Source organism: Pinus tabuliformis, chromosome 9, assembly GCF_031772625.1.
Source record: "Pinus tabuliformis cultivar Carrire ecotype Pingquan chromosome 9, CPIR1, whole genome shotgun sequence".
NCBI classification, from domain to species: domain Eukaryota; kingdom Viridiplantae; phylum Streptophyta; class Pinopsida; order Pinales; family Pinaceae; genus Pinus; species Pinus tabuliformis.
Window position 1 is genome coordinate 1509066724 of NC_142307.1, and position 27849 is coordinate 1509094572.

The 27849-nt window shown below is 34.6% G+C and overlaps 2 pseudogenes across 1 annotated transcript in view; both read left to right on the forward strand.

The window, feature by feature from the left end:
* The window catches only part of LOC149154327 (uncharacterized), a 44192-nt pseudogene extending 37811 nt beyond the window's left edge, over positions 1-6381 (forward strand). The window contains exon 2 of the transcript XR_016263387.1: positions 6095-6381. The product of XR_016263387.1 is annotated as an uncharacterized LOC149154327 (transcript). The remainder of the gene's footprint in view (positions 1-6094) is intronic.
* Positions 6382-16759: 10378 nt separating this feature from the next.
* Positions 16760-19260, forward strand: LOC149154328 (LOB domain-containing protein 1 pseudogene; annotated as a pseudogene).
* The last annotated feature ends 8589 nt before the right edge of the window (positions 19261-27849 follow it).

A 27849-nucleotide genomic window follows, 5' to 3' on the forward strand; every position in this document is an offset into this window, starting at 1 on the left:
TTTCATTCTTGCAATAGTCAACATTTCTTTTCTCCCAATTAGAGTAAATTTTCCCCCTCCAAGTTGGTAATCAGACTTCTTCTAGTAAATAGATGGTTGGTTTGAGAAACCCTAGTGGTTGATCACCCCATCTTAGTGGTAGCATGAGTTTCTACATTGTAGGGAGACCTCATCTCATCAGCCCCATCTAAGCCATATCTACCCATGATTGCCAAAAGTCACTAAGGTCTCAATCCAAATTCTTGTTTTATGAGGAAAACTTGTTATTTTCATTGAGTAAATCCAACCATCCTAAAGCCTTGGCTTGAGTTCTGAGTAAGTTCCTACCACTCCCATGCCTTATTACCTCCTTTTTCACCTTTTCCAAGCTCCATCCCACCTCCTAGACCACTCCCTAAGCTTTTGGCTTGTTCCCGTAGTAAAATAGGGGATCCTGTAGGTGAACTAGTACATCGTGTACACATCCTGTAGGAAAACCTGTAGCATCATGTTTTAAATCAGAATTAAGGAAACTCATCACCAAAGCCAGGATTATGCCCCTAATTAACCTCCAAGGCATCATAAACATTGTACTCCTCTTCCTCCACACCTGCCCCTCCTGCCAAAGAACTAAGAAATATTAGCATTTACATTTTTCAACCAACAAGATAAAAAAATAATTCTTTACATTTATTCATGCACAGAGTAGTTAGTACTCTCTAGATAAGATTTCATGATTAGACTAGTTAAAACCTCACGTGTTAAAGTAGGGTTATTTTGCAAGCAAGGTATGTTAACAAGTAGATAGAGGATTTCATGTTACTTTGCAAGCATTCTTTTAGTCTTTCATTCTTGCAATAGTCAACATTTCTTTTCTCCCAATTAGAGTAAATTTCCCCCCTCCAAGTTGGTAATCATACTTCTTCTAGTCAATAGAAGGTTGGTTTGAGAAACCCTAGTGGTTGATCACCCCATCTTAGTAGTGACAAAGAGACCAATTACATCTATTTGTGTATAGAACACTGTCACCTTCAAGTTTGTATGAACCTCGAGTTGATGAAGTAATGTCGATAGCCCCAGAAGTTGCAGCATCCTTGCTGCAATATTGGTTCTCATCAATGACAACTATCATGATGGTGTTATTGTTGGATGTGATCATCATGAGTGCATGTCAGTTGTGCATTGGTCACTCATGATGACCACATCCAACAATATCACTGTCAACTTGTCATATGGCGACACCACTACAACTATGACCAATGACTTGCATATGCAAAAATCACATATACCACAAGTATAAGGAAACAAATATGTAATTGACATGCATGCATGACCAACACACACCACCCATCCAGTCCAAGGGCTGAACCATGCTCTAATACCACTCTGTAACACCCTCCTCCCACATTTACCCAAGTTAACCTATTCACTAATATAAACATGTTACGAGAGGATACTATGATATGATTCAAGTTCCCATATACAGTTAAGGAAGTGGAATTGTCAAAACACAACCAATATGAATTTCTACACATGTTACAAAACCTTTAGAAGCCAACCAACCCTCCTAGGTCACCAGTCCCTAAGGTAACGTGACATTTTATTGACCTAGAGCCTCAGTCTCTCCCATGACATGGGAATTCATGCGAATGGGACCCTCTAGTCACTCGCACATCAAGGGCATACCAGCAACTAGGGACATTTTTAGCTAGTTTTGAGTCAACGACCTCGGATTCTATGTGACTTTTTTAGGGCTAGGCCCAGAACTTCATGAAACTTCCAGAAATGAAAATATAACATCGAAACAATGATACTAATGAAAATACTTGAACAAAGAATTGATTTGACCCCTACTAACCATGACAACCATTTCATCAGACATGTCACAAATATGCATTCTACAAGTCATAACAACATATTTGAGCATAAGAGTCTCCTACTTATATCAAAATCGATAAGAAGCATTGACGCCTTATCACATTATCTGAATTAACATCTATTAGGTCATATATTCATTGTTCATTCATTTACAAGTCAAAACATGATGGGATCCATATATCATCACTGTCACAAAACATACTCATAACTAGCATATAAATAATAGAAATAACAAGGGTATAACAACCATAAAATCCACATATGAACAAGTATATTTACCCATCAAATACAAGAGGAAATAAGGTCTTATTAACATATACAAAATGAAACCAAGTCTGGAACTTCCACATGCCACCTTATCATAGCTTGGCTGAACCAAATCTTTCTTTCACCCAATCACCCTCATTCCATATTCCAAGCATGAATATGGGATCTCATGGAACAAATCCAAAAAACCCAAACCAAGGTTTCCAGAGATAAAACCACCTTAACCCTCACCCACCTTAACCCTCAACCAATGATTCCACCTCATGGTTGGACAACTATAACCATCACCATATTGGTCTCTACCCAAGTTTCCCAGGGCTCCAAATCGTTTGTTCCAACCAAGGCTTCTAGGAATAGTAACTCAAAGCCGCAATTGTTCTTGGGATTCTAGAGTGTTTTTCCAACAAGGGCTTCCAAGACTAGTAACTCAATCCACCAAGGGCTTCCAGTGTGTTTTTCCAATGAAGGATTGAAGGACTAGTAACTCAAACCAAGTGGTTACATGGATTCGAGAGCGTTTGTCCAACAAAGGCTCCAGGAACAAGTAACTCAACCCACATCCATAAGGAACATGAGAACCAACAAGAAAAGGAGAGGAAAGAAACCCACAATACCATGGTTATCTAGAAAATGGAAAGGCTAGGAAAATACACTATCAATCGAGACATTCCTCTAATTCAATGAAAGACCATAACCAAGAAACCACATGCATGTGTCATGAATGCAAAAACTGGCAAGGAAATCATACATGTAACTCGGTACCTCGAAGAAAAACATATTGTAGCTACAAATCGTGATGTCCTCTTGTGATTTACTCCTCTTCGTTTGCCTTATTGCTTCAAATCCCAAGTATTCCACACTCCTCCAAGGGTGCTCCAAGAAAAATCGAAGTGTCCAAGAGTATGACAGAGAGAGTAGAATGGAGAGCTCCAAGCTTAAACTAACAAAAGTCTAACAACTAATACTCATAAGCCTTTTTATTAATGAGGCCTCTTTTTTCTTCAATTTCCATTATTTCTTTCATTTTCCTCCTCACATGCAACTTGCGACCTTTCACCTTCCTTTTCTCCTAATTTCCATTCTTTTCATAATTAAAATGCCAATTAATGCCACTTTTCCTTTACAAAGCCTTTCCCATTTCCTTTGCCAATTTCCATAGCCATTGATCAATCACAAGTGATCCCAATCACTATTTTTTTGCCCAACATTTATCTTGGAATACATGTCCCATGACAATGGTAATTATTTTTCCTTTATTGGCTTTATTACATGGATTTTTTACTATGATTGTTACAGGTTATTGCTTTTTTTCTCCTAGTATTCTATAGTCTCAAGTTTACCATCAATATTATTGTAATGAAAAAAATTATGGATGTGAGTTAGAATCATGGGGATCTGACAACATTTTTCACCATATATATATATATATATTAGTGGTTTACTATGGAACATAGATATATCTATGATTTACATACTGTGAAAAGTTGCATGCATTAATGAGAATTACTATATATGTAGACCACTACATGCTACTTATATTCCCTTTTTCTATACTCTAAATTCTTTATTCATGATTCATTCTTTTGACAAACACTGACATGCTAAATATCACTAGTTAATATGCACTTCAAAATCAAATGTTCCTCATAACAAAACAACTATAATAAACTTTTTACTTATATAAGAACTTACAAATATAGTAGGAACAAGCATGCTCCTCCCAACTAGTCAATTGCAACCACACCAATTCCCACAAGCTTTAGTCTTCTCTACTATTAGTAACTTATCTTCATCATAAAATATTTTTGCTCATCCAACACAGAGACTCTAGAAACATCTTACTTTTTCATTGTATATCATTTTTCATTCTTTGTACCTAGGATTTTTATAGGTATTTTTCTTTCTTAGCCACCAACATTCTGTTTCTCTCAAGCTATGCTACCTCTTCCCCCAACCAGCATAACATTTATATCTAGTTACACTCTCTCTTTGGTGGTGATCATTCCTCTTGGAATCTTAGGGAATCATGCAAGCTATAATTGTGACAACTGTCACCTTTAATTATCCACTAGTCGGGGCTCAAACGACTTAAAAAGTTAATAACAATAGAGAAGCTTGACTATTCACTTGTTGGTTCCTGTAATATTAAAAAAAACAACATTTTATATATAACTACAAATAAATATTTACACTTGTCATTCAACTATTCAAATTTAGTCTTGGGTCATTGACAATTGTTTCTAACTTAAATAGTTACAAGTGAAAATAATGTGATAAGTTCTGATAAAAGTGATTGCAATAAGGGTATTCCACTAACATGAACATGCTTAGGGAAAAGCTAATAGAGAATTTTTGAAAAACTATCATGTACTTATAGAATAAGGTCAACTAGTTATTCATTCCCAAAGGAATCAAAGAGTTGTCAAAATATAGAGAATTAAAAAGCAATGAGATGATATATTACTATTCTTCTTACACACGTGTCAAACTTCACCAATTGTGATTGATTGTAGAAAAACTATACACAAGTTTGGGAAAATTATAGGCATTGTTTGAAAAACTTTAATGCAGAAGGTGAGGCTTAAATGAAACCTAGAAGAAGCTCATACATTTGCAGTATGAACAAATATACTATTAGCTAATTAGAATCATTTGAGCAATATAGATAATTACTAGTAAAAAAGGTTTATGAGCTAGAATGTTTAGCTGCAAAGGAAAGCTACACTTGACTTGACAAGCAGTCAATGTGTTTGGTTGGAGCTTGATGGCCCCTTTGTTTTGATGATGGGCATGATGGTGATAAGTTAGAAAACATTATAATCATAGTTTCAACACCAATTTTTAGGACTAAAAGGATATCTATAGGAAATGCAATTGTAGAAAAAGGTATGGATACTTACAATTAAATCTAAGTAAAGCAATCTCTATTTTTGAGAAGACAAAGCTATAGAGGATCACCACTAATTTCATGGATATGTGGAGGATTGAGAATACTATAATAACAACACTAACTATGTGATAACAATCTCAATGTTTGAATGGGTTTCTAAACCTACGGGTGAATGCATATAAATGTATAAATGTAAAGTGTTGATTAATAATTTGTTCTTAATTGATGAAGTGTTTTTCGAATTACAAATTAACATAAAACACCCTACGAACTATATATGGATGAACTCTTTAATACGGTTACAATGACGTATTTGTTGGTATTAGAGATAAAAGAAATGATACCACTTCTTTAAATAGTTTTGATTATTTTAACAATATATAACAATAATATCTATTTTGTTTTCAATGGAATTTCCGTTCATGTTACTATAATAATATGTGATCTTTCTAATATATAATAACTTATGGTAATTCTCATCGATATGTTTGGAGTTCTAACTACTAATAATAAGATTACTTAGGGATAAAACTAGGTCTATTCCTCTGGTCTTTGAAAACTCAAAACATCGAAGATTAAAACATAGAATATATGTAACAAAACTGATTAATCATTTTCTCCATTAACTATGTTGAAACACGTTTAGCTTACGAACTGTTGCAGTCCAAAGACATTGAATGAAATTTCTTTCCGTAAATCTCGTCGTTAACACACCATCGAATTTTTCTCTCATATTTTTATGCCTCACCCTATATTTATCGATTACAAGTCATTCCGTCAATGAAATAAGGAAGCCCACATGAAACTTCATGTCAGCAAATTTTCAAAACTTGACAAGCTGCAGTTCTTCTTCACTACACTCTCGTCTTCATCACAATTTCATTGTATGACACAAAGAAATGAACTTCTCGTCGATGTGATGTAATTGAAGTGGAATGCAGTGAACCCAATTATTTTGCAGCAATTGAAATGGAATGCAGTGAACCTGAAATGTGAAATGGTTCACTCAACACCGGCGTGTAGTTTTTCTCCCTATTTGAATTCTATTATGAACAATAAAATAATTGTTTGGTCCAACAGGTATATGTAACAGCCTTCACCGCTCATCCAATAACCATCATCACTATCCATTCAATCGACGGAAAAGGGAGGCGGCGGGAAACATCTATTCAAAATTCAGTGGACGACAATGATGCAGTGGGCATTCAACTTGGCGCAGAGAGCGATGACGTCAAGGAAAGCAGAAAACTGTCAACTACCAACGTTGCTGGGTTACTTCGATGAGATTTATGGTTTGATTATTAGAGGCTATCGAGTGGTCCATAAACTTTGTGTCTCAGGCTATTTCTTTAGAATAATGAATTTTTAAATCATAAATTTGATTGGAATAAATTTAGAACAGTCAGAGTGATAAATTTGATAGAAATTTCCATTATGATTTTTTTTTTGGCATGAAAAAGACTGTAATTTTCATTCTTTCAAGAAGATTTCAAAATCACAATTTCTAAAGACACTCGTACATTCCAGTTAACATGACAGGTTTTAGTCTCACCAAATATGATCTAGAGTTTAAATTTTGTATAAAGATTCGTATGATATCTTTAGGTGTTTTCCTTCACTAGCTGAGTAAGGTTTATGGATGCTGGAATAAAGCAGTGTTGAAAGTGGTATAATGTGAAAATGCAGAAGTGAATTAAGCAGAGCATCAAAAAGTGAAAACACAATTAAATATTATAATAGCGGAAACAAACCACCCATAAGAAAAAAAATAAGAAGTACAACACAAATAACAAGAAGAAATACAACATCAAGATAGAAAGACACCATATTGATTTATCCAAAAAAATCATTCATAACATGTTATTTTTGTGATAAAATTATGAGAGTAAAAATTGGGAGAAGATTAACAAGTGGACAAAGAGCCTAGAAACTTTACGAAGATTCCAATTCATCGAAGAAGAGCTAAATGAAATGTAGAATAATGAGACATGGGAACTTGTTACATGTCCGAAAGATGAAAAGGTAGAATAATGAGACATGGGAACTTGTTACATGTCCGAAAGATGAAAAGGCAATTGGAGCAAAGTGCTTCTTTAGAAAAATGTTTAATGTGAATGATAAAGTAATAAGAAATAAATAAATATTGATTTGTAAATTATATGTTCTAGTGGAACATATCGATTTATTCTAAATACTAGAAGCCATTATAATTTTTTTTTCATTTGTGTGTTTGGAGAAGTTCAAAATCTTTTAAATCGATGTCAAGTAGTCATTCCCAATAGAGATATAAAAAAAAAAAAGATATGTATTGGAAAATCAAAATTGTTTTTATTATCATAAAATGAGGATAATATGTGAAAAATTGAGGAAATAACTTTATGGGATAAAGAAAGCTCTTATATCTTGGTATTCAAGACTTTATAAATATACACAACAACAAGGCCTCAAAAGAGGAACCATGGAAAGAAAGTTAGACGTAAAGCTGTAAAATGAAAATCAATTAATTGTTGAGGTTTATGCACATGACATCATTCTTAGAGGTAGGGTGTTCTAGGAGTTTGCAAAGGAGATGAAAAAGGAATCTGGGATTCTTTCTTTGTTCACATATTTCTCAATTCAAAAAACACATTCATTTCCCACACCAAGTACATCAAGGAAATGTTAAATGACTTTAGAGTGCAAGATTGTGCACCAGTAGGTACACCCATTGTCACGATTTGTAAATTGAGAAACTACTCTAAATCTATAGAGAAAAATAACATTTTATATCAATCAATGATTAGAAACACGTTATATATGTTGACATCAAGGTTGGATACTATGCAAGTAGTAGAATTGGTAGCATGGTTTCAAGATGCACTAGAATGAAATCATATAAAAGAAGTGAAAAGAATATGCAAATATATAAAGTGCATCTTGGGTTTCAACTTGTTGTACTCAACACTTGAGGATCTTACACTAACATCTTATACAAATGCAGGTTGTGTAGGAAGCGTTGATGATAAGAAAAGTATAAGTGGATGACCATTTCTTCTAGCAAGTAGTCTAGTGTCCCGGTTGAGAAAGAAACAACCTTTAGTTTCTCTATTAATACTAGAGGCTAATTATATGGTAGTAGCAGGAAGTTGCACACAATATCTTTAATCGAGGGAATTATGAGGTCTAAAATGGGCAACCTATGAAGAATAATGAAACAAGATTTATGTTTTCTTAAAGAAAATAAAGAATAATACTTTTCATTATAATAATTTTTACTTATCTCCTTATAGTTTTACTCAAGTTTTATGTGTGAGAACTTTCTGGATGTATAATTAGATTTTGCATGTACTGAGTATCCACTCTATATTATTTTGAGTAGACTCATATGGAGAAAAAATGAAAATACATGGAAAAAATGTATTTTCATTTTTTCAAAGTGCGGGTCTACTCAAAAGTATGCAATCGGAACTCATTGGATACACAATCTAATTTTGCACGCAACGAGTTCCCGCACATGAAATTTGAGTAAACCTATAATGAAATAATATGAAAATATGATAAAAAATGTAGTTTTCTTCTATTTCCACCAAAACTACTTACATTTGGGGATGAAATCATCATCTTGAATCATATTGCTTCTTTTAAAGTTCGATTTTTTAGTAAATTTATCATTTTGAGGATAATTTTTTATCTCAAAATTGCCCTAAAGTGATGAAGCAGACATTGAGAGTTATTAAGGTAGAATCATCCAATCTCAATACCTTGTGAAAATACAAGTGCAATAAATAGTTCAAAGAACCCCTTTATTCACTCAGGACGAAACCATATTCCAATCAAGTATCACTTCTTAAGAGAACAAATAGTAGAGAAACATGATATGTTGGAATATATTACCACCAAAGAACATATCGCATATATTTTCACAAGAGACACTTAAATTTCTCAAACCACAATTTAGATTAAGACCCATCTCATCTAGGCATTAACTAATTAAGGTGGAGAACAAGTTTATAGAGAGAGTAACTTTTCCATTGATGTGAAAGGGGACGAGTTATAGACAAGGGTAGTATTGCAGCAAGGGGGAGAATTCCTTCTATTCATGGTGGCTTATGTGTTTTTCTATATGATGATAAAGGGGGACATTGTTGAACACATTTTTATTAATGTGAAATAAGATATGGCATAATTAATATGATCATTCATGTAAAAGAAGAATTCATACAAGCGAGAATTTAAGGGAATGGCAAGAGACAAAGTTAATTGATATAAGCCACAAGATTAATAATGATCGTGATTTCCATTAGTCTAATAAAGAATTTATTCACATGCAAAATAATCTCTCTCCTATATGTATTGCAATTGGAAAAACCATGTGTGTCCAGGACCACAGCCTCATAAACTATCATTGCTATATTCCACTTTTATCTTAGGTAACTCCCCATTTTATAGAAGGAAGAGATCTCATTCCTTGATTCTAGAACATATGGAAAAGTTGGGAATAAACATATATTCATTATTTTAATAAAAATCGATATGCACTTTTGAATTGACATAAATTATCATGAATGGTGTCCAAGGGATATAAATTAAGTAATAATTGGAGGGAGAGGTGTGTGAATGAAAATGCAATATCCTTTAATATAAAAGAGAACATTTGAAGAGGAGACATAAATGAGTGAATATTCAGTATCATTAATAGAAAAAGAGAGTTGTTAAAACAAGAATATATCTGAAGAAGTATTGAGTAGATTTTGTGAGAGAATTTTGAATGTTCTTCATTTTTGAAGAATTTATGATCAATAAAGTAGAAGTTGTAACTTTAACGTTATTGCCATTTAAATGAAGAGATTGGTGTCTCTTGTTAAGTTGATTCTTAGAGATGGTAATTGGTGTTTTTAGTAGGTTGGTTTCCATGCATAATTTTAATAGTAGGTCATTTCCTATGAATATTTGCAACAATAGGTTGGTCCCTACAAAGGGTTATAAAGAGTAGCTTATTTTTGTGGTTTTCTGCCAAAATTGTTTCACATATACCTTGGTTTTCTGTTCTAGAGTTGACTTTTATTATCTGTGATTGATTTATTGTTATGATTGAATTTAAATAAGTAAAATATGTTCTTATATTGATTCACCCCTCCTTTTAGTATAAGTGTGTGTTACACACAAATTGCCAAAGAAGTTGTGATGGTAAAGGAAAAAACCAAGGATCAATCAATATTTTGTTCCCAACATATTGACTTGATATCTCAATAATATACCATGTATGACATCATTGTTAATTCTCCTTTAGCAACAAATAAACCTCCTCAACCTAACTTAGGATCACATGCCATTGACATTATTGCTTTTATCTTTAGTTAAATTGTGAGTAAGTGAGATGCAGAATTATGTAAAATGGTTATTTCATCAAATCTTGTAGCTATTGTTATCACTACTAAAAATAATATGGAACCTTATCATACCTATGAGATGCACTTGATACAATGCATGTCACTAAAGAATCCTCAACTGCTTGGAGGAAAAGAGAAGAAAAATAAGTAGAAAAATACTTCAAAAGGTCTGCAAGGGGCTCAAAAAACTGAAGCACAAATTGGTCAAAGCACCAATAAGAAAAAGAGGAAGAAAAAGATTCCTTTTAGGATTTTTTAGGGATACCATCCTACTCAACAATGCTCAATAATGGATCATATTAATCAATTCTTCACTTAGTAAGATGTTTTCTAGCATATACTGTGACCAACTCATTTCCTTCCCATCAATAGAATCAATAAATGGTTTCACAATACCCCATTTCTTCTTTTAGGGGAATGGCGTGTTATTATCAACATGTAGGAGCATGAAATGAAATACTTTTCATGTGGAATGAGACATTCCCTTTAATTGCATGAACTAAGATCTATGAGTCACCTGAGTGTTCTTCTTCTTCCATGGATATTGTGATTTATACTCAACTCAATGACCCTCTCTTAATAAATTGGCCACCAAAAACTATCATATGCAATCCAAAGGGTGATCATTTCTTGTCAACTCATAGTCCCAACACATGAGCTACCCATAATTACAATATTGTGAAGGGCATGGCCCGAGCACTCTATCAAAAGTTTGTATTAGAGGTATTAGAAAGCTAGCCCACATAGTGCAAAGCCTTGTTGACTTAAACCAGTGGAGCACAACCCTCATAAATGGATCTCATTAATTTTCAAATAATGAAAATTGGTAGTCATTCTTTATCATTACATTTATTTCTAGATCGAAGTTTAGGTTGTTGGTACACTTATCTGTTGCATGTATGTGGATGAAGGAGCTTCCACTTGTATTATTTCTTCATCACACTAGTGGGATATGAGATCCCCAACATTTTTTCATCCCAAAACCACTTTGAAAACTTTCATGACCACACTTTCGAACCAAAAGAAGCACTCCCAACACTTCCCATTTAGCTCACGGGGAAATCATCTCTCTTGACGTTGAAGTAGCCAATTCCTAGTAGACTAGAAATTTATATTTAGGTGAAATTGGTTATATTCCACGATAAATGTCATTTTATTGGTCCTTCATATCCAATTCTCTCTTCAAGATGGAAAAATCATCATGATTGATCAACTTTCTTTGCATTATAGATAGGATTAACACTATTTTCACTCTTTTTATATTTTTTATTGATTATCCTCCTTGATGACGTTCCTCCTTACGCCATGAAGGTTGTTTTTGGAATATTTATAAAATAATTTCTCATTTAAGTAACCCTTGTTCCCCCCTTTGATACCTCTACTCTTGTTGCTCTTGTTAACATTGTCTATTTTGTCACCAATGGATTGCTTAGGCCTTCTGATCCTTGTGTTGTGTCTATGTCATCTAGTTCGTAAAAGGAATATAATGAAAAGAAGGAAATTCGAGAGACACATAGAGAAATATAATTGAAAGACCATTAATATAGTGAGAACCCAACTTCGATTAATAAATACAACAGAAAAATATTATAGAACACAAAATTGGTTAGAACGGTGGTTGTTATTTATGAAGAGAGAGTGATGGGTGTTACAAACATCACAAAATATGTTACAAGGGGCCTAAAAAAGGCAAATTTCACATAAAGAAATAAATTTATAGGTCCAAATCCCTAACACCTAGAAGGTGAAGTGCCAAAAGTTTTATGGGCTCTGACATGGCTAGTTTTCTCCCTAGGAGCATAATTTTTTTATATAATCTATATTTCAGGAATATAGTAGATTGTTGCAATGAACTATCTAAAGATTACTACTTTCAAATAGGGTCGTCACATTACATGGCCACCCTTTTCCCCTAAATTTTAAAAGAATATTTATCTCTTATGGCCTCAAAATGATTCCAAAAACTTAGGAACAAAAATGCTATAGAAAAAATTCAATGAAGATAGAGAACCTTTGATATAGTGGAAGAGATAGGTGGCTACTAATACCCACCTAGACCAATCCTTCCACCTTTTCAGGTAATGGTTTCAATTGAGTGAAGTCCCCTCATCAAATGGGAAAATTTCTGTTGAATTTCCATTGGTAAGTCACTTTCCTCAAAGAAGAAATTTGTTTGATTTAACACCCGATAGAGTTGTTATGGTATTGGTGGGTATATTTTATCTTGCTATCCATGATCTGATCTACCATATCATATTCAATATATATATATATATATATATATATATATATATATATATATATATATATGGAATTTACCTAATGGCCTCTCGGGTGTCCAAAAAAGGTTGAAAATATGTTCCAAAGAAATCCATGTTAAATACGTGGTGTATGTGAAGGAAAGGGGGAATAATAAATTCAAAATATTTTTCATCCATACCCTTCATAATTGTGAAAGGCCTATATGAATGTGGTTTGAGCTTCCTATCGGGGGATGTGAGTTTCTTTTTCTATAAATTCAAAAAAAACCTTATCACCAACCTAAAACTTGTGGGCAACCTGTGCTAGTCATGTCGCTATTTGTACTAAGTATTGGCATTCTTCAAGGCATCATGATCCCATTGTTGGAGGTGTTAGATTCATTCAAAAAATTTGGCTTTTCTATTTTCCTTGACCCGTGCATGGGAGCACTCTTATTGAAGATGAAGTGGGAATAACAATAATTGGAACCCCAAAACAAATGTGAGAAACATTGTAGCCAATAGAGCTATCGAGGAGTTTGTTATAGCTAAGCTAAATGTATGGAAGGACTTCACCACACATACATGGATTCTTGCAGTTGTACATGTGTATCTACAAGTTTCCTTGTGATCAAACCATCGATTTTTTTCGTCATATTTATGCTCCAACCTAAATTTGTGGAGTTGAACTCAGTTTGTTGTGGATGACATGAGTGTTTCCAAGATGCAATTTTTCAAAATTTTAGAAATTGAATTGATTTGGAATACTTTTATCGGTGTTTAAATTTATGGAGGTGTCATCTATACACTCATAATATAGACCAGCAATATGAAAGCAAGTAGTATCACCAATTCCAGCCAATGTTTGGAATTGATTTGCAATAATCCACCAGTATTCTTAATTCCCCTTCCATATCCTTCTTAATTTTTATCATACAACCAAAATAAAACAACACCTGTGAAATGTATTATTGTCATAAATGAAGTGGAGTGGGGGTGAAACCAAAGGTTTTGCGGTTACCCGAAATTGTTCTCTGTACGTCTTCGCGCACACCTTCTAATTTTTCCATGTTTTAGGTCAGTTATAATATTAAATTGATAAATTGGTGTGAAAGTAACAGCCATTTGTGAGAGCCTTCACTCTCCGTGAAAAAGCAAAGCAGCAAGTGGAACATGGCGAGAAGCGAGAACCATCCATTCATCCAACGACTAAAAGCAGGACGCGGCTGGGATACGGCGAGAGGCAATGTATTCAAAATCATGATGACCAAAATCAAAAGTTCTACCTTCTAAGAACTTTATGGTTATTCTCCCATTTTTTTATCTCTGACCTTTCAAATGTACAGTGGGAACGCACATGTCAATTAACGGTGGCGACCGAACTCGTGAAGTAACGACATTAACCTGAATGGATTCGGACCATCTAAACTTTAATGAATCTATCTTCAAAAATTGGAATAGAACTTTCTATATTCCATCTATAATGTTGCATCTGGACATTTTGCCTCCCGAATTTTTTGTAGCATCCACGGAAGTTGGTGAGGTTTACAAGGATGGGAAAACCACCATGACCATACTGATGGTCAGATTCAAACGTTGAAAGTCCACCCTCTATTTTGGAGCGCACAGTTATGCTAGAGCTTACTCAATGCGCCCTTGCTTTTGCATACCGATATGGATTCGGATTCGAAACTACCAGATCTGTTGCTATTGGGATCATGGTCTCCCGGAAGCCATCGTCTACGCGATCAGGCTTAGCCTTGGAAAATATACAGTTTTGGTTTTTTTTTTTCACTTAATTAAATTTAAAATTTTAATATATTTAAAGTTAATTGGACGTCTTTTATATATATATATATACATATATTTTATAGATAAAAAAAACTGCTTTATATTATCATAATTTCAAGAACAAAATATATCATGTCATACCAATCAAAGTATCAGGCTTGAAAGCTAACATGAGTCTTGCTCTGAACAAGATTAAGTTTGTGAAGATGTCGAGACAACCTGTGTTGTTGGTTATTTCTCATACAAAAGGTGTAAAAAATGAGAATTTACGAGAAATACACATTATGAGGTGGGTTGGGAGGAATCAGTGGCAGTGCAGCAAAGAACGCAACTCACTGATGCTTATGGTAGTCACTATGCTCCACTCGAGTTTCCAAAGTCCAGAGGTGGTCATTTGTTCACCAGAGTTGTCGCCTAAGGCCGTTTATGGAATCCAGGAGCTCAATCTGGGTGTGTTGGAGGTCATTGATGTAGTCATTGATGTAGGCCACCAATTCGTTTTGATCATGATAACGTTGTTCCCTTAGAATCTCCATGCTCAGATGGAGATTATTCAATTGTGCCGCAATGGAGTCCAAGGTGGTTGGAACCTCTATGTGGCTCGGGGAGCAGCGTGGGGACATGGCTGCCTGAGCATCAGAATGGCGGCTCTCGGTTGATTCTGAGCCCGAGCTAGGCACACCCTGCTATGGGCGATTTTCCATGCAGTTACGAGCTCCTCCTCTATGATTGTGACTTCTCTGTCTAGTCATACAGTCTATGACACCTCCACTAGTGGCATCGCTGCAGGGACGAATCTCGCTGCCCCGTGGAACCCGCCACACAAGCCTGATATGAACCAAGCATAAAAGCACATTTCTTACCACCCCGACACCAAGGAGCCCAAACCTGCTAGTGCAATTTTCCTATCTCTCTCCATTGTCTACGGGCGAACTCGGGGGCGCATTACAAGTCTTTGAAGTGGACAAGCCGCTATAGGGAAAGAACCAGGACCCCATTTCTCTGGTGCACTGCCTCTCCAGAGGAGCAACCCCTTTCTAGAGATAGAGCCAGAGTGAGGAAGGGGAAACGAACGCACACCACCCACACTCTCCAACCCCGAAACTATATCCCTCTTAGCGTCGGCTGCTCCAATTCTCCACTTGATCCCACAGTCAGATTGATTGCAAGTTCTAGTCCCCCGCACAGTCGCCTGAGCGCGTCCTGCACTGTCGCCTGAAGCCTTAGCTTGAGCCATGACGCTAATACCTCACTACTCTGTCATGCCCATCACTCCCTCCTCATCGCCCAACAACTGCAAATGGCCATCCTCCTACCTGCGCTGCACATTAATTATCACTCGCGATAGTCTAGCCCAAGTCCCAATGGGCCTTTAAGGCAATCGTGGTGTGCGTGGAGGCCCAACTGGGTCCACACTCCAATGCACCACCACTACTCCCGTAGATTGGACACCCCCATCGGGGAATAAATGTAATTATATAGTTATATTAAAATACAATTTAATTATGTGTTTTAATATTTGTTTTTTTTAAATCTAAAATTGGGTGGGGGAGAAGGAGGAACAGGTCTACTCTTTAAAATTTTATTTTTATGATAAAAATGAAAGGAAAGAAGCACTCCAAGATCACTATAGCTAGCTTGACTTCGCAGATGTTTATGAAATAAGAAAGGATGTGAGTAAGAGTAGAACAATCTAAAAGAAAATGTTTTTGGTCTTCCACCCTCTAAATATCACAAAGGTGAGAAATGCTTTTGTCCCACTGAATTTTGGGAATATCACTTTAAAGCTCATAAGAATTAGTTCTTTTCTTTGCAATGTTTATATCCTTGCAACATAAGTTAAAATTATAAATTTTGATAATGTAAAATTATATCAAAAAATTTAAAATTATAAATGTGATACTATAAAAATATATAAATTAATTTTACGTGTTTTATTAATATATATTTTTAAAATTAATTTTATTATTAAAATCATAAATTTAAACTATAAAATATATATAATCTAGTTACATATTTAAAAATGAAATTACAATTTTTATAACATATATCAACCATAAAAGGGAAAAGACATCACCGTAAAAGGTGAAAAAACACCACCTAGCATCCAATCCAATGATAGCACCTTCGTTATCGATGCAATATTTGTCATTAATGACAATTTTATCATGATGACTTAGGAAGGTTCGTCGTCTTCCGCGTATACGTCGTTCACCGGCCATTTCACCGAAAGTTTAGCAATACCGTCGGGAAGCAATCGCAATATAACCAATGTTAGGCAGGTGCTCTTACAACGGATTTCGTTGGCTATGAGGACGAGGTACTCCACTTCTTCTGCCGCACAAATGTCGTCCACACCTGCATGCGCCGCTTGCAAAATCCAGAGAAAAAAGTGTTCAGAAGAATGCGTCCTCGCGCCATATTTTCCTCCAGACAGTACCGACGAGTTCGTCCTGCTACATAGAGTTTTCGGTAATGGCCACATCATCAAACTACTCAAGGTTCGTTCCATTGCCCTAAAGCGGTTTTGGTATTTATCTTTGATATGTGAGGAATACAGCACGGTAGACAATATGTAAATGTTAATTTCACAGAGAAGCATTCACAAAAGCCAGCTAATGGTCCGTCCATAGGAAGTAATAAACAAAAGCCCTATAATGATCCATAGGAAGTAATAAACAAAAGCCATATAATGATCCACAGGAAGCAATGAATGGCCTATGATCAAGCGTCCTCGGGACGGATCTCTTTGAAGTCCCATCCGCTAGGTCGAATCTCTCCAGATCCCATGCATTTGATATTGATATTTGTTATCTTTTTCAGAGGTTGTAAGATTCATAAGTCTATATGAGGAATTATGATAATGAATATTCATTATTTTCATATAGTTCAGGAGGTTGTAAGATATACTATTCTGTCTATAGAAGAGGAATTCTGCAAAGTTTACATTTACCAATCTTTTTTAAGTTTATTTTAAAAATGTTTTATAAAAGTCGATTTTAAATGGGGGAGAAGGACTAACTTCCCCGAGGTAAACATTTCTTCTATAAGCCTGTCTGAAAATAAAATTCAACCTCAAAATTTCGATTTTGATTTTTTATATGCTTCATAAATCTGTATTAAAAAATATGTTTGTTAATTTTTTGTATGTATGAATTTCTTTTCTAAATATAAAACAATTCTAGATTTTAGATAACAATTTAATAAAAAAAAATTAATTGATTTATATAATATATGCATTGATATATTTGATTTAATATGGTCATTATATCAATTTAATATGGTCATTTGGGATACAACTAAATTAGAATTTTTTTTTGTTATTGAGGATACAATTAAATTAATTTTTTTAAGGTTTTTTTTTTTTTTTTTATATATATGTATATGAGGTTTATATGGATATTGAAATGTAGTTTTTTAAGGTATTTATTGAAAAACGAAAGTGTTACCATCTTGTTTATATTGAAAAAATTGAAATATTATAAGATTTTTACTATTAAATAGTGAAGAAATTACAAATATAAAAAGTATTTATAAAGAAATTTATAAATCTTTTACTATCAATTAAGTTGGTCTTCTGATCAATAAAAAGGCCGTTGGTGTTAATGAAGAGATTGCTAGTATTAATCGAGGTGGGAAAGATAAAAAATATTCTGCACAACTGGCTAAGCCAAATTTAACTGTTATAAAATAATGCCATGTATATTAGATATTAATTAAATTATTTGAATTATAATTGAAATTGAATTTTTTTGCTATCAGTGTTTGTATTGTAGATTATATATATAAATAAAATATAAATATTAATTTAATTGATTTAGGATTATTCTATACTAAATTACAGAATGTCTCTAAATATAATAAATTAAATTATATATATACATGAGAGATAAAAGATTGATAGGAAACTTGTTTCTTTATGATATTTATCTTTATCATTTATTCCTAATGTTATTCATTGTCATTTATTTTTATATTTTTTTTTATAATAAAAACTAAAATGTACTTACATTACCTATTAAACTATAAACTTTTAATTATTTATTTATTTAAATTTTAAATTTATTTCATATAAAATTTTATGTTGAATTACAATTTTGATGTATGATCCTAATTTACACTTCCTCATCCACATATATATTACAATTTTATAATTAAAACATAGAATTGCGAAACAAATCTATATTTATTGTTTCTCACATTCCACTTTCATATTTTAATTTATTCACGCCTATTTTACATTTTCATAACTCTTATTGTCAATCTCTTAATTTGCAAATCCATACTAAATTTTTCAACAATTATTTTGTATAGAATATTGCATAGACTAAATAATGATCGTGTTCCTGAAACCTGTTATGTAAACAAGAATGAAATTCAAGGACCAGACAGCTGTGTAAATCCACTTTCATCTTCACGGCTTCAAGATGTGCGTTGAGTGTAGCTCTCAGATTTTGTAAAAGCTATGTGTGATGGGTTGATGGTGTGAGGATGCATTGCGGTGTTACAGGGTCTTCCGGCAGAGAAGAGACATGATGCAGTAAGAAGCATGGTGTACGAAGCAAGGGAAAGAGTCCGAGATCCTGTCCATGGCTGTGTAGGAGTAATCAATGATCTCCAGAATAAAGTGTCAGAACTGCAATCACAATTGGCTTCCACACAAGAAGAGGTAACCAGCGTTACTCAGCAACATGCCAATCTCTTAACCATCATCTCTGGTTATAATGAAGTCTCAGAATCCAACTTCTACATCCCGTCACTTCAAGAGACTGAAAACGCCTGCATGGACGGGCCTATCGTGGACGACGTATATCCTCTGCAATTGTGGGAGCCACTCTGGACATAAAATAAGAATATTTCGATCTGGCTTAATTTGAGAATAAATATATGCTAATAAGGGAAAACTCTTGATCTTCTGCTTGACCCCAAAGTCGATTCTCCTAACTGATGCAGAAATATGATCGATAGCTAAAGTTTTCTTAATTTTTATTTAGTTCAATGCTAACTGAAACTTCAGATCACTGAATCTGTGACTCGATCTGAGTTTTTATTTCAGAAGTTATATAGCCAGAATTTCTTCAATCGTTTTAAAGTTATAAAAATATCAGTTTTTAAGTATCTGTAGCTTTAATATTTAAGCGTAAATCGAGCATGGATTGGATACATTTCCTAGCCATACATTACATCGCATTGCTGGTGGGAAACATGATGTAGGCTGAAGTGGGCAAGCGAAGTTTCCCAATCTAGCGAAGTTTGTGTATCAAAGTGCTTGCTTCAGCATTGTTTCATTCAGTACTTACACGTCATATATGTGTTATGATTAATTTTCTTGCCCAGATAAAGATTTGAATGTTTTTTAAAAATAAGTTGAATTTATATTTATTATTTAAAATTTAGTATTGGTGAGATTATATCATGGTTATATCTAAAAATAATATTAGAATAGGATGGGGAAATGAACTAATGACTTAAGATCTAGTGGTGTCTTAACAGTGCACCTGATCATAATCTACCCAAGACCGTAGGGACTACTAGAAGTCCTCTTATGCTCACATCAAGTGAGCATTGGAAAATTTCTTCTCCTATTAGTTACTCACTTTCTCTCGGTCAGGAAATCCCCATCCCTTGCTATTGTTAGAGTTTTATGGCCAAGGGCCCCTCTGGAATGATCCAACATAAAATACACTACATTGTTCATGGAGTTCTATTGTCAAGGTGTCTTTTATGACTTGCACCAATGAGGTAATGGAGGTGTCTCATAGGGATGCAATGTCACCACAATAGCCTTGTTCTTGGGCTCTTTCCTTCATCATTTCACTTATATCACAATATTTAGTTCCCATTAGATACCCTAAAAAATTTCCACTAATAAATTTTAATATAATAAATTTTAATTTCCAGAAGTAAACAATGATAAGTGTTCATGCATAAAAACTTTTGATTGCAAAATTTACAACATCCTCTCAAGTGATGTCAAAAATATTTTACATATTAATTCTCTCACTTTTAGTTGATTTTAAATAGATGAAAATAAAACTATCATTGCATTATATATTTGTATCACAATCATTCTAAGTTGTTCATAATGTAATGAAACATTTATTCCAACAACCAAAAGGGTAAGAGTTACATAACCAATTTCTCCCTTAACATACATATCTCTAAATTCATCAGTAATTAGTTTCAACTTTCTTTTGTAGAATGAGAGATTCATGCCACTGATTTCATTACTCAACAATTCCTTAAGGATACTAGAAGTTATTTCCTTTCATCACATTCATTTATGAACTCAAGCACCAATAATACAAGCATTTATGACCTGAATGCACCAAGCATATTACCATCATGATTTATAAAATCAAGTCTATGAACAAATCATATCATAGAAATTCATGGATGCATCACAAATATTCTCTTAATATTTACACACTAAATGCTTATTTCCTTTGTCCAAACTCACTAGGTATTAATGACAAACTTGCTTTCATATATCAACAATTCCACACAATTCCTGCATTGAATAAGAAAAATCAATCCTTCAACAACATGTTCTTTATCAACAAACTCAACATTATATGATGGAATCACTTGCCTTGATCTTAGAAACTTTTGGGCCAATACTCATGGACTCATGAATATAATGCATTCCCTACATTTACTTCATACCTCCTCCATTTTCATCCAACCCAGCATATTTTATCTCAAGAGTGTATTATTCATTCATTTAATTTTGGTTCACCATGGAAACTAAGTGCATGCACATGTTATCAATATTTTACTATATCTTTATGTGCTAAGAATTTTCTTCCTTAACCATACCCATTCTTAGACTTCACACAAGACATGCATTAACTTGAATAAATAAAAGATATGAAATTCAACTAAAAATAATTCCTACCCAATTCCCTTAAACTTTTAGCTTCACTTGTTGGTTTCCCTACTTACATGGCTACCATAAATGTGCTTTCTTAGCTGAAATCTTTTGAAGGAGTCCAATTGTCCTTAGATATGATTTTCTTGACCCACAACTGCTATCATTATCTTCATCATTCATAATTGTTCACCCTTAATAGAATTTATGTGAGGTCATGTCACTACCCTAGCATATATGATGTTGCAACAATCAACAACCATTGAAACAATGTCAATCTCACAAGTTATTCATAACATTATCTTTTCATTTGCTCACATATAAGTTTCCATGAGTATTTAAAATGGACACTTACTCTATGTATCAAATTCATGCATTTGAACAATGTCTTCAATCATGCACCAAAACATGTACATATTGGTATGCATGTGTCATACTTCCACATATTTCATGCCATCCATACACACATCAATTGTTGTCAATTAATTTATGAATGAGCTATAACATCTCGATTCAACATCCAATTCAATATTATTAAATTTTAATTTCAGTATGTCAATCATATATTTATACATTTGCAATAAATCAAATCTTTTCACTCTTATGGTGTTTTGTAATTCAATGTACAACTTGATTTTACATATCCAAAATCCTTGCTCTACATTTATTGTAGCAATAACACTTATTATACTATCATATGCACATACTTTAATTATAATATTTTCTAAGGTATACAAAAACCTTAAAATTCCAAAATCTTTATAAATAATTCAAGAAGAATCCACCCATGCACATTCATATACAAGTATATTACCTTATCTATGTATCAATAGTTACTAAATTTTTATAGTTCTATCAAGGACCTTTCAATGAGTTATTAATTATATTAGAGATCCTTTGGGTATTATTCCTTATTTCTCTTTACCTCACAACCAAATGTTAGTAACTCATCCTTCTTAATTTCTCCAGACACCAACCAACTCATGAAAATCTCTACTTCCACTTCTAAATATTCTTTCTTCTTATTTCTCCCTGCTATACCAACCTCTAATGCACTTATGTATGCTTTTTTCATTGAATTAGTCTCTTTGAAATAAACTATTTGCATGTTGTAATGCTTCTTGTAAGGCCAATAAGGACGTTTGTGCTCCTTTTTTGCAGCCCCAACAATTCAAAGTACTCATCTTTGATTTAATCCTTTTTCTATTTTTGGTTGCTTTCCCATGTTTTCGAAGATTGAACAGGCTATCGTTATTTTGTTGTTGGTGAGGAAATTCATGGAGCAATTGTTCTCCACCACAACCACAACATTTCAAGGGCTTTCCTTCTTCCAAACAATATGCATTTTTACCTTAGTATCTCACTACTTATGGAACTATTTTTCTTTTTGAATGATGTCAACAAGTGTCTTGAGTTCCTCAAACATTATCCTACCTTGAGATGGTGTTGGTAATCCATTGAGAAAATATTTTATTTTGATCCATTCATCTTTGATAAATAACAAATATTTTAATACTGTTATCAACTTATTAGCATAGTAATGCAAGGTAAGATGTACCATTCCCAGTTCACATAATTATTTGATATTATAATTATGGTAACTCTATATATCTACAATAGTTGGTACATGTTACAACAACTCTTACGTGTATGATTTTTTTTTTTTAAATAACATTTTAGCTTTGTCTAATCTTCTTGTTCTTTTTCTACTCCTTCATTATCTACTTTTCAACTCTAAATTTTTTCCTTCAAACTCTTCATTGTATCAATAAGGTTAGGAAATGTTCCATCTTCTCTTCCCTTTTCCTGAGATGGGATCATTTTAGTACTAAGTTGTACTTTTTTATTGGACATCCTTCTCTTTCCTTTCACTATTGGAAAGTCTTCTTATATACTAAAGTAATAATCAACCATTAGTACCATTAAAATCATCAGAACTAAGCATGTCTATTACCTTTACTTCATTTTCTCAAGGCCTATAATATCCTACATGTTTATCTTGCCACATTAAACTCAAGTGCGTCTTCAAGTAACATCAATGTATTCATATAAAAAACAAAATAATTTCACATAAATACACATGCATGCATAGATATTAACTTAAGACTTATCTTCTTTCTTATACTTGATCCTATCTAGGTTTAGTGTTGGTGATGCAGGAGCATCCAGCTTAGGGAGGTCATGGCTGGGAGTTTGTCTCTTCTAACAGTTTGAGTTTTCGTTAGTTTCATTCTCATTTAAATTTCTAGGAATGGTTGTCTCAACCACTATTAGTGTTTGCTTACGTGTTCTTTTTATTTTTATTTTTGTTTTATTTAAAGTTTACTTTTAGTTTACAAATCAAGAAAAGACAGTTATTCAGAAACAACTTAATGTAACTACTGGCAGTTTGATAACTGTCTAGTGTTCTCTACAAAACGAAAAAAGGAAACAACTGTTGTAATATTTTTTTACCATTGTAAAACTGAATGAAGAAAATGCACAGAAGCATTCTAAAGAACAAACACATCTAAATCCATTCATATTACAACTTTAGCATCTTTTCTATGAAATACAATTAAATTCATTTTCTTTTCCATAAGAATAATGATGACAGACAATGAACAATAAGCACCGAAGTGAGGAGAGCACCCAAACAAGTCAACAGCATAATAGAGCAAGCTTACGAGAGAAGCAAGAGAGCCACAGTCAGAGGAATACCAAAGAAAACAAAGCTACAGGTACAGAATTGAATGGATAACAATTTTCCTTGCAACTTTTTTTTATCAACCGAATCACTGTATAAACATATATATATGTCAGAGCCAAACATCCACAGTCCAATATTCAGAACCCAGCAATAAAGCAGAGTTGACCGTGTCAAAACAAAATCACTGCAAGGTCACCATAGGACCATCTCATTACAACCATAATTAAAAACAGCGGAACCATAAATATACAGTGGAGCTACAAGCACAGTCAGGCCAAGAAATCACAGAGCCGAATCCAAACCATGAAAATAGTCTCATAAACCCTATGAATAGAAAAACCCTCAAACAAACAAGTAGAGAACTTTCAAGGAGCGACCCTACCTAGTTCAAGTGTAGGAGTCAGGGTGCGAGGTCCACAAATGGAGCCCAGACATGCACCTACATGGCCAACAAGTAGGCCATTAGAAACAATGAAATGAAACCATAAACACAGGGTTGAAACTAGAGGAAAGGACCAACAAAACTTACCTAAGAAAGTCAAGCTCGTGTGAACCAGAGGAGAGAAACCACAAACAAAGGTTACAGTCGTAGAGTGCTCACTGCCCACAAGGAGCAAGAGCTGTCAACACAGGATGAAAACGAGGAGAAATAGACCAACATGGAGAGAAAACTTACGTATGGTTAATTGCCAAATGAGAGCCGAGAGCCGAGCCACTCTGCAATCGCAACCTGTGGCAAGAACCAAGCAAACAATCAAATGGAAGAGCAAGTGCATTGAAACCAATAGCATATAACAAAATTCTATAGCCGAAAATGTAACTAGAGCCGAGCCAAATAGAAACCAGAGACTGAGACCAAGGGTTCCAGACCCAGAGTAGAGAAAACGAGCACAGAACAGGCAACATTGACAGCATATGCATGAGGAGACCCTCAGAGAAATGCATGTCTAGGCACGACAAAACTAAAATGTTGTAAAACAACCAGAGGCAGAACCCTTGTTTCGCAGAACAACAGAGCAAAATGAACTAGAGACCTTACCTCACAAACAGCAAAGTGGAACAACAGTGAAATGAACCGACCAAGGGTTCTAGCCTCCAGGGATTTGGTAAGAGGCGGGAAGGAATGAGGCCCAAGGCCAAGACACCTATCCTCCAAGCATTAATACCAAGGTACAGTGCCATAAAGTCAACAAACTACACAATTAACAACAAAACAATCAATGGTTAAATATCTTTACAAAAGTGTAAAGGGTTGGTCCCATCAAATTTTGGTATTAGAGCAAGATCAGTTAACTGTTTTTCTTTATAAAATGGAAGCTGGAAGAAGAGGTCATGGTAGATCTATTGGAAGAGTAGTAGATGAAGGATTGAGAGAAGAGGTTAGGATCCTGAATGCCCATTCGGTAGAAGTAGAAGAAGGAAGGAGAAGGGATCCAGAAGTAGGGGACGATAGTGATGAAGAAGATGTAGTTATGACAGATGGATCAGATGAAGAAGGACCTGAAATCAAATTTTTAAGGTTAGTTTTGCTGGTTAGCTGTAAGCCAAAGCCCGAAATTCTGAACTATGATGGTAGTTTGTCCACGGAAGTGCTCTAGGACTGGATTAGTGAGTTAGACAAATACTTTGAATGTGAAGAGATCAGCGAAGATAGGAGAGTTAAATTCGCTACCACCAAGTTGAAAGGATAGGCGGCCTTATGGTGGGACAGTGTCCAAGCGAAGAGGAGAAGATTGAATAAGTTACCCATTAAAAAGTGGACCAAAATGGTTGCCAAGATGAAGGGTAAGTTTTTTCCCAAAGATTACTAGATTGCTCTGTATCGGCAGGTGAAAAAATTGAAGCAGAGAGGAATGACGGTGAAAGAATATACTGAATAATTCTATCGGGTGAATCTGGAAGCCAGTTATACTAAAGACACCGCAGAAAAGACAACAAGGTTTGTAAATGGCCAAGGCTGGAGATATTGGACAAGGTAAGTATTCTTTCTGCAAAAACCATAGAGGAAGCATACCAGAGTACCTTAAAGGAAGAAGAAAATATCGCAAGGAAGCATAATGCCAGGAGATGACGAGGAACTGATAGAGGAAAAGGACAATCCTTTGGCAGAGGAAGGACTACCAACAACAGTGAAGAGGGAAGTAGTTCAAAGACCTCAGGGACAACAGAAAAGGAAGGTAGCACTAGGGGAGGAAGGCCATACCAGAGAGGAAGGGGAAATGGTAGGGGTAGAGGAGCTGCCTACCAGTGTTACAAGTGCCACAAGTGGGGGCACAGGTCCTTTGAGTGTCCTGAAGGAGAACAGGCTGGTCAAAGAGGAGCATATGTTGCTCAGACAAAGGAAGCAGAGGCACTGCCTCAAGAGGTAGAGAATGTACTGGAGACAGGAGAGACCTTAGTCTTGAACAAGGTAGTTGAAACTGGCAAATGAGACAGCTGAACAAACCCAAAGAAAGGCATTATCACGAACTGTGTGCAAGTCACATGGAAAATGTTGCAAACTGATTATAGATAGTGGAATCACTAATAATTTGGTTGCAAAAGAGATGGTGGAGAAATTGGGTTTGAAAAGGTTGAAGCACCCAACGCCCTATAAGGTGTCATGGTTATAGGAGGGTGACCAATTGCTAGTTGATGAGCAGTGTGAGGTGGAGTTCCACATTGGCAAGTATAGGGACAAAGTGATTTGTGACCTCATCCCGATGGACATGTCTCATATTCTGCTAGGTAGACCATGGCAGTATGACCGAAAAGTTGTTCATGATGAGAAAAAAAACTATTACAAGTTTGTCAAGGATAGGATTAAGCATATGCTAGTACCCATCAAGTAAGAAGAAACAACAAAAACTAGTGGGACAAAAGTACTGCTGGTGGGTGGAAAAGAATTTCTAAAACATATTGAAGATGATGAGGTAAAGTATGCTATTGTAAGGAGACTAAGAGCAGTGTGGTTGCACACTGAAATTTTTGACTTACCTGAAGAAATCCAGGAAATGTTGTAGGAATTCAGTGACATTGTGGTGGATGATTTACCGGATAAGTTACCACCAAAGCAGAGTATTAATCATCACATAGATTTCATCCCTAGAGCTAGTTTACCGAATAAAGCTGCTTACCGGATGAGTCCCAAGGACAATGAATAGATCAGGAAGCAGGTACAGGAATTGTTGGACAAAGGCTTGATATGGGAAAGTCTAAGTCCCTATGCAGTTCCAACAGTTTTAGCTCCCAAGAAAGGAGGCAAGTGGCAGATGTGTATAGATTCACAAGCAATAAACAAAATTACGATCAAGTACAGGTTTCCATTGCCATGAATGGATGACATGATGGACTGCTTGAGTGGGGCAGCATATTTTTTGAAGATAGATATGAAGAGCAGATACCACCAGATTAGAATCAGAGAAGGGGATGAATGGAAAACAACTTTCAAAACTAATGAAGGGTTGTATGAATGGCTGGTGATGCCATTTGGGTTGAGTAATGTCCCTAGTAATTTCATGCGCCTGATGAATGAGATGTTGAGGAGTTCATTAGGAAATTTGTGATTGTGTATCTTGACAATATACTAATTTTCAGCAAGACCAAGGAAGAACATTTTCGACACGTTCGATATGTTCTAGAGAAGTTGTAGCAAAACAAGTTGCTGATAAATTTGAAAAAAGTACTTTCCTTCAGAAGGAGTTAGTCTATTTGGGTTTTGTGATTGCAGAAAATGAGTTGAGGATGGACCCAGAAAAAGTTGCAACTATACTTAGTTGGCCATCCCCTAAGAGTCTATTTAAAGTTCTGAGTTTTCATGGGTTAGCAAGTTTCTATCACAAGTTTATAAGGAATTTTAGTGGAATCCGTGCACCTATGTTGGATACCATCAAAAA